The sequence below is a fragment of the Heterodontus francisci genome, unplaced genomic scaffold, assembly GCF_036365525.1.
Source record: "Heterodontus francisci isolate sHetFra1 unplaced genomic scaffold, sHetFra1.hap1 HAP1_SCAFFOLD_935, whole genome shotgun sequence".
Lineage (NCBI taxonomy): Eukaryota > Metazoa > Chordata > Chondrichthyes > Heterodontiformes > Heterodontidae > Heterodontus > Heterodontus francisci.
The window spans coordinates 162,031-177,812 of NW_027141705.1; positions in this window are offsets into that span (position 1 = coordinate 162,031).

A 15,782-nucleotide genomic window follows, 5' to 3' on the forward strand; every position below is an offset into this window, starting at 1 on the left:
TTCCAAGTTGATGAGGCATCAAGATGAGATAACATGCGTCCAAGGACATTGAGGCAAGTGAAAGTGGAAATCGAAAAGACGTTGCCCATAATTTCCAAGAATTCCATAGATGCAGGGTGAAGCCAAAGGACTGGAGAATTGCAAAAGAGGGTGTAAAGATAATTACAGCTACTGCAGGTCTGTCAGTTTACCTTCAGTGGTATGGAAATATCGAGAAACAATAATTCAGGACCATATTAATCGTCGCTTGGAAAAAAAGGCAAGTTAATTAAGGCAATCCAGCGCGCATTTCTGAAAGGATAATCGTGTTTATGTAACTTTTTGGATTAGTTTGAAGACATAAAAGAGCGGGTTGATGAGGGTAATGCTGCTGATGTGCTGTACATGTACTTACACTAGGCATTTGATGCAGTACTGCACAACAGAACAAGTTATATCTCATGCAATAAAAGGTACAAGATCTTAACGGATATACAGCTGGTTGAATGATGGGAAATATAGTTTATTGGTGAACAGATTTTTTCTGGACTAGAGGAAGGTTTCCAGTGGAGTTCCTCAGGGGTCAGAGTTGGGATTGGAAGAATAGATAACATCGGCTTGATCAGTCATTTCCATGTTCTGTTCACTTCTCTCTCCCTCTCTCGCTGCAGTTAACTTAATGGCGATCCTGATCCTGTTCCGGGGAAAGTGCGGCCTCTCCACCTGCACCACTCGTTACCTGGTGGCCATGGCGACGGGTGATCTAATGGTTAGAATTAGAATTAGAATTAGAATTAGAATATTACAGCGCAGTACAGGCCCTTCGGCCCTCGATGTTGCGCCGATCATCTGACCTACACTATTCCATTTACATCCATATGTCTATCCAATGACCACTTAAATGCCCTTAAAGTTGGCGAGTCTGCTACTGTTGCAGGCAGGGCGTTCCACGCCCCTACTACTCTCTGCGTAAAGAAACTACCTCTGACATCTGTCCTATATCTTTCACCCCTCAACTTAAAGCTATGTTCCCTCGTGTTTGCCATCCTCATCCGAGGAAAAAGACTCTCACTATCCACCCTATCTAACCCTCTAATTATCATCACTGATGTCATACTGAGGCGGTTCCGTTATTATTATTACCCACTGTGTTTCCTGGACATGACCCTCGTGTGTACTGTTATCAATGTCCTGCTCCGTGCAGCAATTGACTGTTCTGTCTGGCTCACTGTCGTGTTCTCCTTTGATAGATTTGTTGCCATTTGTTGTCAGAAGCTGAAAACGAAATATTGCACAAAGAAAACTGCAGCTGTGGTTCTTGCAACAACCTGCACTGTGCTCTGTTCAAAAAATGTCGCCTGGTACTTTAGATTTAAATCTAAAAGAATAATCAACAATGTACCCTGGTTCTGTTCCAATAAGAATAGCTATTTTACTGACCCTAGGTGGGTGGCATTTACTTGGTTTTCAATGGTATTAACACCATTGATCCCATTTGCTTTAATCCTGATCCTTAACGCTCTGACAGTCAGACACATTTTAATGGCCAGCCGAGTCCGTAAGGCATTGAGGGGTCAGAGCAAGGGACAGAATCGCAGTGATACAGAGATGGAGAGCAGAAGGAAGTCCATGATTTTACTGTTAACCATTTCTGGCAGCTTTATTCTTCTATGGTTATTGTATATTTTGTATTTATTTGATGCCCTGGATCCCCATTTAGATGGTAATGCTTATGATATCTTTGAACAAGTCGCATATATGCTGCGAAATTTAAGTTGCTGTACAAACACCTTTATTTATGTGGCGACTCAGTCCAAGTTCAGAGAACAGTTCAAGACAGCGGTGAAATATCCGGTTGCATCAGTTACTCAGTTCATTAATAAATGCAACAACTGAGTGCAGCCCTAAAGTCCAGAGTGTATGGGGCAAAATTTGGCTACTGAAGGACCAGAGCAAAGAGTCTATTTGAGGAGCTACATGACCAAGATCCAGCTGACAAGTAGCAAGATGTGACTGCTGGAGGATAGGAAGGTAAGTGTCTTGAGGATCAAACAACCTTAAAGAGCTGGGAGAGGCGGGTAGGAGGTGACAGAGCTGGAAAACCGACGATATATTGGCAGGAAAAGGTCAGGGCAAGTGGGGATCCCCATAGAACGAAACATAAATGGATCTGAAACATTGTCACTGTGCCCACGGATAGTCAAAAGGGGAAACAACACAAATAATTCTCACCCCTACATCTATTGCTTCGATTCTCAGCACCTCACATCTGCACGCAATAAACTTATTCGAAAAAAGCAAAATCTTGCTGATGTTTGAAATCTTCCGTAAATTGATAATGATGCTAATAATAGCGACAATCATATCAAGCCCAACAAGTGGTAGAAGTGTCAGTGGGGGAGCATTTCGGGGACAGTGACCATAAATCTGTAAGATTTACGGTAGTTATGGAAAATGACAAAGAAGGGCCGGAAATAAAGGTACTGAATTGGGGGAAGGCCGATTTCAATCTGATAAAACAGGATGTGGCCAATGTGGACTGTGAGCAGCGACTTGTAGGAAAGCAAACATCAAACCAGTCGGAGTCATTCAAAAAAGAAATAGTGAGAGTTCAGGGCCAACATGTTCCCGTAAATGAACTACAGGTCCATGGAACCCTGGATGTCAAGGGATATAGAGGATTGGATAAGGAAGATAAAAGAGTCTTTTGGCAGATGCAGAGTGCTGAAAACAGCGGAGGCCCTAGAGGAGTATAGAAAACTGCGTAAGCAGCATGCGATAGATAGAGCTAAGCGATGCCATGCTCTGAAGTCCTGTCACATCCGTGAATTAGCCGTGAATGGTGGTGGACAATTAAACAACTAACTGGAGGAGGTGGCCCCACAAATATCCCCATCCTCAATAATGGGGGAGCCCAGCACATCAGCGCGAAAGATAAGGCAGAAGCATTTGCAACAATCTTCAGCCAGAAGTGCCGAGTTGATGATACATCGCGGCCTCCTTCTGAAGTCCCCAGCATCACATTGATATATGATATTGATATATATTGATATATATCGCCGTTCCTTCACTGACGCTGTGTCAAACTCCTGGTGCTCCCTTCCTAACAGCACTGTGGGTATACCTACCCCAAATGGACTGCAGCGGTTCAAGAAGGCAGATCATCTTCTCAAGGGCAATTAGTGATGGGCAATAAACGCTGTCCTGGCCAGCGTCGTCCACATCCCATGAATGAATTACAAAAAAGAAATTATAGGGGGGTACTTAAAAAAAAAGTAATTAAGATAGCAAAGAGGGGCATGAAAAAGCACTGGCAGGAAGACAAAGGAAAATCCCAAGGCATTTTATAAATATATTAAAAGCAAGAGGATAACCAGGGAAAGTTTAGGTTCCAATCTGTGTTTGGAGCCAAGGAAAGTAGCTGAGGTATGAACTGAACTGTGTTCACTATGCAGAAGGATGATGTGGGAGTACAGATCAGGGAGGCGGAGTGTGATATACTCGAACAAATTAGCATTTAAAGGGGCGAAGTATTAGCTGTTTAAGCGGGGTAAAAGTGGATAAATCCCCAGACCCAGATGAGATGCACCCCAGGATTTTATGTGAGACATCGGGGGAGAGAGCAGGGGCTCAGACGCAAATATTCCAATTCTGTCTGGCCACAAGAGAGGTGCTAGGGGACAGGAGGACAGCGAAAGTGGTACCATTACTCTTGAAGGGCAGCAGGGATAAACCAGGCCAGTGAGTCTAACATCAGCGGTAGGGAAATAATCGGAAAATAATTCTGAAGGACAGGATTAATCTCAAATAGGACAGACAGGAATTAATCAAGGATACTCAGCCTGGTTTTGTCAGGGGGATATCATAGTTAACAAACCTGATTGAATTCTTCGAGGAGGTGACTGGATGAGGGTAAAGCAGTTGATGTAGTCTACATGGACTTCAGCAAGGCTTTTGATAAGGTCCCAAGTGGGAGATTGGTTAAGGCAATTTGGAAAATTGGATCCAAAATTGGCTTAGTGGCAGAAGGTAGAGGGTGATGGTCGAGGGTTGTTTTTGCGATTGGAATCTTGTGACCAGTGGTGTCCCACAGGGATCGGTGCTGGGACCCTTGCGGTTTGTGGTGTACGTTAATGATGTAGACGTGAATGTAGGATGTATGATCAGTAAGTTCGCAGATGACACGAAAACTGGTGGTGTTGTGAATAGTGATGAGGAAAGCCTTAGATTACAGGACGACATAGATGGGCTGGTAAGATGGGCGGAGTAGTGACAAATGGAATTTAATCCTGAGAAGTGTTAGGTGATGCATTTTGAGAGGACTAACAAGAGGGTCAGCGTCTGAGGGACCTTGGTATACTTGTCCATAAATCACTGAAGGCGGCAGCACAGGTAGATGAGTTGGTTAAGAAGACAGATGGGATACTTGCCTTTATTAGCCAAGGCATAGAATATAAGAGCAGGGAGGTTATGATGAAGCTGTACAAAACGCTAGTTAGGCGACAGCTGGAGTACTGTGTACAGTTCTGGTCACCACACTGTCGGAAGGATTTGATTGCACTGGAGAGGGTGCAGAGGAGTTTCAACTGGATGTTGTCTGGGCTGGAGCATTTCAGCTGTGAAACGAGACTAGATAGGCTCGGGTTGCTTTCCCTAATGCAGAGGAGGCTGACGGGGGAGCCTTATCCAGGTGTAAAACATTATGAGGGGCATAGATAGGGTAGATGGGAAGAAACTCCCCCCCCCCGTTAGGCAGTAACCAGGGGCATAGATTTAAGGTAAGGGGCAGGAGGTTTAGAGGGGATTTGAGGAAATTCTTTTTCACCCAGATTGTTGTTGGAATCTTGAACACACTACCTGAAGGGATGGCAGAGGCAGGAACCCTCACAACATTTAAGAAGCATTTAGTTTAGCATTTGGAACGCCATAGCAAACAAGGCTATGGGCCAAGTGCTGGAGAATGGGATAAGAAAAGATAGGTGCTCGATGGACGGCACCGACACGATGGGCCGAAGTGCCTGTTTCTGTGCTGTATAACTCTATGTCTCTAGGACGAACAAAGGGATCCGGGTTTAGTACTGGAGCTGACCGTCCCAGCGCCTCAACTTTGCTGTTGTTTAAAAAATTAATTCTTCTTCTGCCAACTGCCTCAGGATGAACCAGACTGTTCACAACCTCGATGTCATATTTAACCCTGAGAGAGGTTGGGAGAATATATTCGCACCATCCACTACATTTTCTACCATCAGCTCATCCTAAGCAGTCTCAGCTAATCTGCTGTTCAAACTCTTGCCCTCTCATTCCTTAAATCTGTAGTCCATAATTCCAACCAACTTTCAGGTGAAGTAGCAATTTACTTGTATTTCTTTCAACTTAGTATACTGTATTCGCAGCTCACAATGTGGTCTCCTCTACATTAGGGAGACCAAACGTAGATTGGGTGACCACTTTGTGGAACACCTCCACTAAGTCCGTAAGCATGACCCCGAGCTTCCAGTTGCTGGCCATTGAACCCCACCCCAGCCCCACCCCCACCATGCTCTCATGCCCACATCTCTGTCCTGCGATTGCTGCAGTGTTCCGGCGAACATCAACGCAAGCTCGAGGAACTGCATCTCATTTATAGAGTAGGCACACTACAGCCTGCTGGACTGAACATTGAATTCAATAATTTCAGAGCATGACGCCTCGCCCGCCCCCCAACTGGTTTTTCTGTTTAGTTATTTTTTTTTCCTTTTTTCTTTTATTATTTGGTTATATTATTTTAGATTTTTCAGTGTGTTCAGTTTGTTTCTACTGTGCCTACCCACTGTTTCTGTTTTATATATATTTCTTTAATGTTGGTGTTTGGAGTGATTTGTGCTTTACAGGCAATTGACACCCTTTCTGTACTAATGCTTTGTCTTTCAGCACACCATTAGCAATCCGTTTACCTTTGCTCCATGACCTTATGATCAGTTATTTGCTTTGAACTTGTCCGAGCAACACCTTCTCTTTTGTTATACCTTGCCCCATAGCGCCCCCCCCCCGCCCGCCCTCTCCTCGCTTTACTTGCTTAAAATCATTTACATTTCTAATATTTGTAAGGTCTGACGAAGGGTCACTGACCTGAAACGTTAACTCTACTTCTCTCTCCACAGATGCTGCCAGACCTGCTGAGTATTTCCAGCATTTCTTGTTTTTATTAATAGTAAATCCAATGTTCACCTAACTGCCGATTGGGTGCTTTGTTGGAGTAGATTACTTGTTTTCTTTTTAATCTACGGCTTGACTTGATTTGTTTCTGTTTTATCTGGTTATTATCACAGTGCTGTTTGTGGGAGCTTGCTGTGGGTAATTACTGCTGCGTTTCCTACTTTACAACAGTGAAGTACAATTCTCAAAGACCTTCATTGGGTGGAAAGCGGTTTGGGACGTCCTGAGGTTGTGAAAGGTGCGAGAGAAGAGCAAGTCTTTCTTTGTGGAGAGAAAATGGATAATCTCATGAGAAGATTGCTTAAAAGTCATGAGGCTGTCGAGATGTTGATAGAAACTTTCGGAAGAGACAAGCTTATATTTCTGACAGAAAGGAGAAACACTGTATGTATTTGAAAGTTATCTACAAAACATAGTTCGGCTCCTAGAGTTGGGATCTTTAATTTTATGTACTCAAGGAATTGGAAGAAATATGTTCAATAAATAGCTAACTCTATTTGATCACTGTTTGATTATTTGTTTTGCATTTTAATACTTCGAATCAGGGCTCCTGGGATGTTTTATTTCTTCTAAAACTGAACTGTAATTTTATAGAGGAACAAGACAGTCCAGTGTGTAAAAACAATTAACAAGCAGCCCTTGCTGTATCTCTACCTGGCAGTGCGACAAAAACTTACAAAGATCTCAAAGGATAGATGGACACTATGAAATCTATTGATATTCTAGAGCAAGAATATTTGTTTTTAAAAAGTGATACGAACCTTTATGTAAAATTGTATCAAATTTCAATGCTAGAAATTGTTCAAAATAATTTGTCAACTTTAACATATCCGTTACTTGTTTGCTTTGTCGGCTATTCGAGGTGCTGGCCATTATGTGCACGCTGATCAACCAGAATTCTTCAATCAAACACTACTGTCGATCTGTATATCGTAGACTAATGATCAGATAGTACCGGGAATCTGCAGTACTGTACATTAACTATCAAAATGTACGGGGAAAGCCTGCTAGCTGACCTGCCATTTTTCCAATCAATCAATTTTTCCTTTCACTGAAATTTACCTTACAGTCCAATCTCTCTGAATTGAATTCACTGAGCTTATGAAAAGCAGTAGAAAATGATCATTGGCTTCTGTGTTGCTCATGTTCAAATCTTCATGGCCTTGCACCCACCACAATCCACTCCAAATCTTTACAGCATTGCAACCGTCTGCAAACTGTGTCGACCAAAAAAGGGAGAGGGTAAGGAAATCATTAGGTTTCTACCCCTGATCATGTCCAATGCACTCGCCCACAAAGTGCTCATGTGTGAAAGTTGAGGGATGGGGGCGTTGGCTCGTGCTGATGTGATCAGGATCAGATTACCCACAACTCCATCTGCAAGAATAGCCTGCTGCTGGAACGGATGAACCGGATCACAACATTTGGATAAGGTAGAGCGCAATAACCTGTTTGATATCAGGAACTTTATTGCGATAGTCGGATCTAGTTGGGTCGGGTCGGGTCGGGCACGAAAAAAAATGAAAGAACTCGGTCCTGGGTCCGGTTCGGGTTGGATGTAAGGAATAAACTAAATGAGTTGCAGGCGCAAATTCAAATGGAAGATTATGATGTTGTGGCCATTGGGGAGACGTGGCTGCAGGATGGTCTGGACTGGGAACTAAATATACCTGGTTATAAAGTTTACAGGAGGGACAGGGATGGCAGAGGGGATGGCGTAGCCTTAGTGATTAGAAATAATATCACCACATTAGTGAGGGAGGATATAATGAGGGGAAAGGATCCAGTATAGACCTAATGGGTGGAATTGAGGAACAAAGAATGATCTAAAACTGTTATGGGTGTTGTGTAGCGACCCCCTGGTAGCAGTTCTGAGGTGTTAGATTGTATAAATGCACGAATTAGGCAAGTGTGTAACAAAGGCAAAGTAGTATTAATGGGGGATTTTAACTTACACATAAATTGGGAGAGGCAGAGTAGCACCTGTCAGAAAGGTAGCGAATTTCTGGAATATGTTGGCATAGTTTCCTACAGCAATACGTCCTAGATGTAACACGGAGACATGCAATATTAGATTTAGTTATGAGTAATGAGCCAAATTTAATTAGTAGCCTATATGTCCGTGAACATTTATCAAATAGTGATCACAACATGATCAAATTCAAGGTAGCGTTTGAAGTGAAAAGCACGAATCGGCGACTAGAATTTTAGACTTGGGTAAGGCTGACATAACCGTGTTGAGACAGAGGCTGGGTAGATCTGTTAATGGGTGAAACGACTGAAGAACAGTGGAGAATATTTAAAGAAACATTTAACGAAATACAGAGTGATATATACCCCTGACAGGAAAAGAGCTCCATTTCACAGAAAAAACAGCCATGGACAACTGAAGAGATTAGGGATAGCATAAAACAAAACGAAAGGGCTTGCAAAAATGCAAATCGCAGCATAGATCCGGCCGAATGGGATCGATACAAACACCAGAAAAGGGTCACAAAGCAGCTTATAAGAGCTACTAAAAAGGATTATGAAAGGAAACTTGTAAGGGACATCAAAATCAAAAACAAGAAATTTGATAACTTACATAAAGGGAAAGCGGGTGTTCAAGAGCAATGTAGGCCCACTAAAAGCTGAAATGGAGATATTGTCATTGAGAATGGGGAAATGGCAGACATGTTGAGCAATTACTTTGCCTCAGTATTTACAGTTGAAAGGAGGATAACTTGCCGGAAGTCCCGAAAAAATTAATAGCCGACAGGGGACAGGGACTTAATACAATTAATGTAAGCAAAACATCAGTAACAAGGAAATTAATGGAACTAAAGAGTAAGAAATTCCCAGGACATGACGGTTTCCATCCGAGGGTGTTAAAGGAAGTAGGGTAGCACATTGTAGATGCTCTAACTAATGTCTTTCAGAGTTGGCTAGATTCTGGATTGGTCCCTCTCGATTGATAATTTGCACATGTCACTCCTCTTTTTAAGAAGGGTGAAAAGGGAGAACCAAGGAAATTGCAGACCAGTTAGCCTGACATCTGTGGTGGGCAAGTTGCTGGATTCCATAATCAAGGATAGGGTGACTGAACACCTAGAAAAAAATCAGTTAATCAGGGACAGCCAGCACGGATTCATGATGGGAAGGTCATGCCTGACAAATCTCACTGATTGGCTTGAAGAGCTGACAAAGGTAGTGGACAGGGGAATGTTTGCTGATGTTATTTATAGAGATTTCCAGAATGTATTTGATAAAGTCCCGCAGAAGAGACTGTTAACTAAGGTAGAAGCCCATGGATTTGAGGGCAAATTATTGACATGGTTAGGAAGCTGGCTGAGTGGTAGGCGATAAATAGTGTGGATAATGAGTAGGTATGCCAAGAAAACCGGATCTCAGTGATGCCATTGATTCTCCAGCCAGTGGAAAAGCCCCTGGGAAGGAGGACATTAGAGTCATAGATAGATACAGCACTGAAACAGGCCCTTCGGCCGACCTAGTCTGTGCTGACCAACAACCACCCATTTGCACTAATCCTACATTAATCCCATATTCCTTACCACATCCCCACCACTCTCCCACCAACTGCCTGCACTAGGAGGAATTTACAATGGCAAATTTACCTAGCAACCTGCAAGTCTTTGGCTGTGGGAGAAAACTGGAGCACGCGGTGGAAACCCACACAATCACATGAAGAGCTTAGGGCGGCACAGTGGCGCCTCACAGCTCCAGGGACCCGGGTTCGATTCCAGGTACTGCCTGTGTGGAGTTTGCAAGTTCTCCCTGTGTCTGCGTGGGTTTTCTCCGGGTGCTCCGGTTTCCTCCCACAAGCCAAAAGACTTGCAGGTTGATAGGGAAATTGGCCATTATAAATTGTCACTCGTGTAGGTAGGTAGGTGGTAGGGAAATATAGGGACAGGTGGGGATGTTTGGTAGGAATATGGGATTAGTGTCGGATTAGTATAAATGGGTGGTTGATGTTCGGCACAGACTCGGTGGGCCGAAGGGCCTGTTTCAGTGCCGTATCTCTAATCTAATCTTATCTAAACTCTGCATAGGCAATACCCAGAATCGAAGACAGTTTGCTGCAGCTCTGAGGCTGCAGTGCCAACCACTGCGCCACTGTGCCGCCCATCACCACTAGCATAATCAAGAGTGCCAAGCCTGCTATACTCTCAGCACTCCATGAACTGCTTTGCCTGTGCTTGGTTAAGGGAGCAGTACAACAGGACATGCGCGATGCCAATAACATCAACCTCTATAAGAACAAGGGTGACCGTGGTGACTGCAACATAGTGGGGAAAGTCTTCGGTCGAGTCATTTTAAACATGCGCCAGAAGCTGACTGAGTGTGTCTACCCTGAGACACAGTGTGCTTTCGAGCAGAGAGATCCACCATTGACATGCTGTTCTCCCTTTGCCAGCTACCGGAGAAATGCCGCGAACAAAGATGCCCCTCTATGTTGCTTTCATAGATCTCACCAAAGCCTTTGACCACGGCAGCAGACGTGGTCTCTTCAGACTACTAGCAAAGAAGGAATGTCCACCAAAGCTACTAAGTATCATCAACTCAATCTATGACAATATGAAAGGCACAATTCAGCATAGCGGTGCCTCATCAGACCCCTTTCTTATCGTGAGTGGCGTGAAACAGCGCTGTGTTCTCGCACCTACACTGTCCGGGATCTTCTTCACCTTGCTGCTGTCACATGCGTTCAAGTCTTCAGAAGAAGGAATTTTCCTCCACACAAGATCAGATGGCAGGTTGTTCAACCTTGCCCATCCAAGAGCGAAGACCAAAGTACGGAAAGTCCCGATCAGGGAACTCCTTGTTGCTGACGATGCTGCATTAACATCTCACACTGAAGACTGTCGGCAGAGAGTCATCGACAGGATTGCGGCTGACTACAACGAATTTGGCCTAATCATCAGCCTCAAGAAAACAAACATCATGGGACAGGACGTCAGAAATGCTCCATCCATCAATATCGGCGACCACACACTGGAAATGGTTCAAGAGTTCACCTACCTAGGCTCAACTATGACCAGTAACCTGTCCCGCGATGCAGAAATCAATAAGCGCCTGGGAAAGGCGTCCGCTGCTATATCCAGACTGGCCAAGAGAGTGTGGGAAAATGGCGCACCATCACGGAACACAAAAGTCCGAGTGTATCAAGCTTCTTTCCTCAGTACCTTGTTCTACGGCAGCGAGTTTGGACAACGTATGCAAGCCAAGAGAGACGTCTCAATTCATTCCATTGTCGCTGCCTCCGGAGAATCCTTGGCATCAGGTGGCAGGACCGTATCTCCAATGCAGAAGTCCTCGAGGCGGCCAGCATTCGCAGCAAATGCACCCTTCTGAGCCAGCGGAGCTTGAGATGGCTTGACCATGTGAGCTGCATGGAAATGGTAGGATCCCCAAGGACACATTATACAGCGAGCTCGCCACTGGTATCAGACCCATCGGCCGTCCATGTCTCCACTTTAAACACGTCTGCAAGCGTGACATGAAGTCATGTGACAGTGATCACAAGTCGTGGAAGTCAGTTGCCAGTGATCGCCAGATCTGGCAGACAGCCATAAAGGCGGGGCTAAAGAGTGGCGAGTCAAACTGTCTTAGCTGTTGGCAGGAAAAAAGACCGAAGTGCAAGCAGAGAGCCAACTGTGTAACCGCCTCGACAATCAATTTTATCTGCGGCACCTGTGGAAGAGTCTGTCACTCTAGAATTGGTCTTTTTTGCCACTACAAGCGCTGCTCCACACACCACTGACCACCTCCAGGAGCTTACCCATTGTCTCTCCAGCCAAGGATGCCAAAGGAGGCTCCGATTGGCAAGATGTGACTACTGGTGTCCCGCAGGGATCAGTGTTGGGGCCTCAGTTGTTCACATTATTCATTAACGAATTGAATGATGCCATAGTAAGCCATATATATTAATTTGCTGGTGATACAAATTCAGGCGGCATTGTAGACAGTCTAGATGATAGCATAAAATTGCAAAGCGATATTGACAGACTAGGTGAGTGGGTAAAACTGTGGCAGATGGATCTCAATGCGGGCAAGTGCGGGATTATCCATTTTGGACCAAAAAAGGATAGATCCGGGTATTTTCTAAATGGGAAGAGTTTAATTGCAGTGGATGTCTAAAGAGACTTGGGGATTCAGATGCATAGATCTTTAAAATGCCACGAGCAAGTGTAGAAAATAATCAAAAAGGCTAATGGAGTGCGAACCCTTATATTTCCACGATTGGAGTAAAAAGACACAGAGGTTATGCTGCAGCTGCACAAAACCATATTTAGACCCGACGTGGAGTGCTGTGAGCATTTCTGGGCACTGCACCTTCGGAAGGATATATTGGCCTTGGAGGGAGTGCAACATAGGTTTACAAAAATGATACCTGGACTACAGGGGTTAAGTTATGAGGAGAGATTGCAGAAATTAGGCATGTTTTCGCTACAATTTAGAAGGTTAAGGGGTGATCAGATCGTAGTTTTGAAGATATTCACAGGAAAAGACAGGCGAGATAAAGATAAACTATTTCCACTATTTGAAAATTCTAAAACTAGGGGGAATAGTCTAAACTTTAGGATCAGTCCGTTCAGGAGAGATGTCAGAAAGCACTTCTTCACGCAAAGGGTGGTAGAGGTTTGGAACTCTCTCCCACAAACAGCAGTTGAAGCTACAACAGTTGTTAAGTTTGAATCTGACATAGATAGATTTTTATTAAGCAAAGATATAAAGGGCTATAGGCCAAAGGCAGGTATATGGAGTTCGGTCGCGATCAGCCATGATCTTATTGAATGACGGCTCGAGGTGTTAAATGGCTTACTCCTGTTCCAATCATCCCATGTTCCTATGATGTCGTCGGGTCGGATTTCAGTATTATACCCGAGCAGGCCTTTACTCCAAATCCCACAGCGAGGTCACCCTACTTTACTGGCCTTGATTCCAGCAATAATGGGAAGAGGCCCTCAAGTAGGTAATAATAGGCCTCATTAAGGCCTCCAATGGCCTCTGGGCGGAAAGGCCGTTGCTGGTCATTTCCAGTCCCAACTGATTGCAGTGCAATGCGAAGATGACAGGCCCTCCCTCCCATGCCTGCCATAGCAAATCTATGGGTTACATGCTTCCTAGCCCATCTCTGGGAGTGCGGTGGCATTAAATCCAGGCCTAGGATTCATTACACTTCCTCCCTTGGGAAAAAAAGAATGTCTTGCTGCAGTAAGGATTTCATTCAAACAGTTCGAAAATACAATTAATTCTTAATACCGTAAACATTTTTAGCAAATAACTTATTGCGTCCTGCAGAGGAGACACTTTCCTATGCTACAATAACACGTACCATATTTTATTAATACTATTTACAGTCTAGCTGACAGTGGCTGCTCGCTTCATCAAAGTACAACTGCTCTCTGGTGTGGGTATGAATTTTCACCTGGATGGGAAACTCATTAACCTCATTCACCTCTGTGCCAAAACTAAACTATGCATCATAGACATACATGATCTGTCGTTTTTGGATGACTAAACTGTCATTGCCCACTCTGCGTCAGATTTGCAAACCATTCTCGATCTCTTCACTTCTACATGGAGAGGACTTGAATGCCCTCTACGGTTGTCAAAACAAAACTCATATATCAGCCTATACTTGGTCATAGAAGTATTCCATATCCCACATATGTTGAAGGAGAAACTCTAGAATACATTGAAAACTTCCTAAAGCTTGGCAGCTGCCTCCCTTAAAAGGCCACCATTGATGGGGAGATCCAACACAGGATCAACTGTGCCAGATCAGCCAAATACAAACTTACAGAAGTGAGTGTTTGACAATAAAGACTTCTGCAAGTCAGCAAAAGTCTTAGTTTACAAACAATTCTCGTCACCACACTCCAGCACTGCAATGAGGCCTGAACTGTGTATCACAGACAAATAAAACACTAAAGAAATTCCCTCAGCACTCCCTCCAATGCATCATCCAGATTAAAGGGAAGGACCATAGAACAAATGCTAGTTACCTTCTTGAAGCCAACTCCACTAGCATCCAGGCAAATTTCCTGAAAATCCAACTTCGATGGACTGGACACTGAGTTTGCGTAGCCAAAAACCGTCTGCCCCGCCAGGTCCTGTTTTCCCAACTCTGAAATGGCAAGCGTTACAGGGAAGGACAAAGGAAATGCTTTAAAGAACACTCTGAAGCTCTCGCTGAAGCTCAGCAGCATTGACATTTATGACTGGAAGGAGCTCGCGACTAATTGTTCAAAATGGTGGCAACTTGTCCATCACTTTGAGTCCAAGTGCCTTAATGATAAGGAACAGTGGCCGCAGAGAAGGAAAGAAACGGAAGCAAACTCCACACTTGGGATCCTTGTGAAATCCTCTCCCATGTGCTCAAAGATCTGTGGGCCTAGACGTGGCCTATTCATTCACATGAAGACCCATAGCAAAAACTTGTGACCCTGTGTAGACGTCATCCTCTAACAGCTGACGATTTTACAAAATTGCTGAATTTTACCAATAACAAATGAAAGATTAGTAGGATTCGGACATGGCAAAATTCTCACATTTCAGAGCCTCCCTTCAGACTTACGCCTTCTCTTTGAACTTTGGGCAGAGCATCAGCAATGACATTGTTTTCCCTGCAAGATGTACAATGAACAGTGCAACTGGCTGTAACGATATTCTCCACAGGAACAATATGGCTTCCTTTGCTCTGATTTTTTTTTGCAGAAACACGAGTGGTTATCTGTATAAAACAAAATTTCCCCGTGACATTTGGTGACATCTGCATCAAACTGTTGTAAAGCCAGTACAAGATGGCAACACGGGTTGAAATACCACCAATAAAGTTGTTGAAAATTGATTTAAATTCAAGTTATTAATAGAATAAATCAATTAGTGCAGCACAATTTGGATTTGAAGGCTATTGTCAGTCATGATGCCATAACAACTTAGATCTGGCGTCGCAAACACCCACCTAGTTGACTAAGGCCCTTTGGGAAAGGAAATAAGCTTCTCTGGCGGACATGTGATTCCAGACCCACAGCAATCTGGTTAACTGTTAACTGCCCTCTGAAATGTCTTCGCAGGCCATTCAATCATCAAGGACAACTGGTGATGGGCCGTAAATGCTGGCTGTGCCAGGGACTCCCACTTCCCGTTACTGCAGCATATCTTATTTTACAAACTTAATGTCTTCCAGGTGGCACAAAACCCCTGACGGGACACTATTACGAACTCTTCCATCGAATTACATCCCTAATGTTCTCAAAGTATTTTGCGAACATTATCGATTTCTGCCATCTGCCAAACTTCATTCTCTCAAGCAAATTCCATAGAATGATTGGTCCTGCTTCGTTTTGTAAATTCATTTTTTCTGTCCTTGGGCCTCTGGTAACAACTCGCAGGGATTTGCAACAGTAGTCTTTACTTTGTCATGGTCACGTGCGTGATCATCTGAAGGAGACTTCCATTCAAAACCAGTCTCCAGGAGCTTGTCTAAGATGATTTGGGCCAATCCATATTGTGGAAGATCTCAAATGGCACAATGTGAACTTCTACTCTCTCTTATATATATACTTTATATATACTTTGCCGAATCAAAACTACCAGGAATT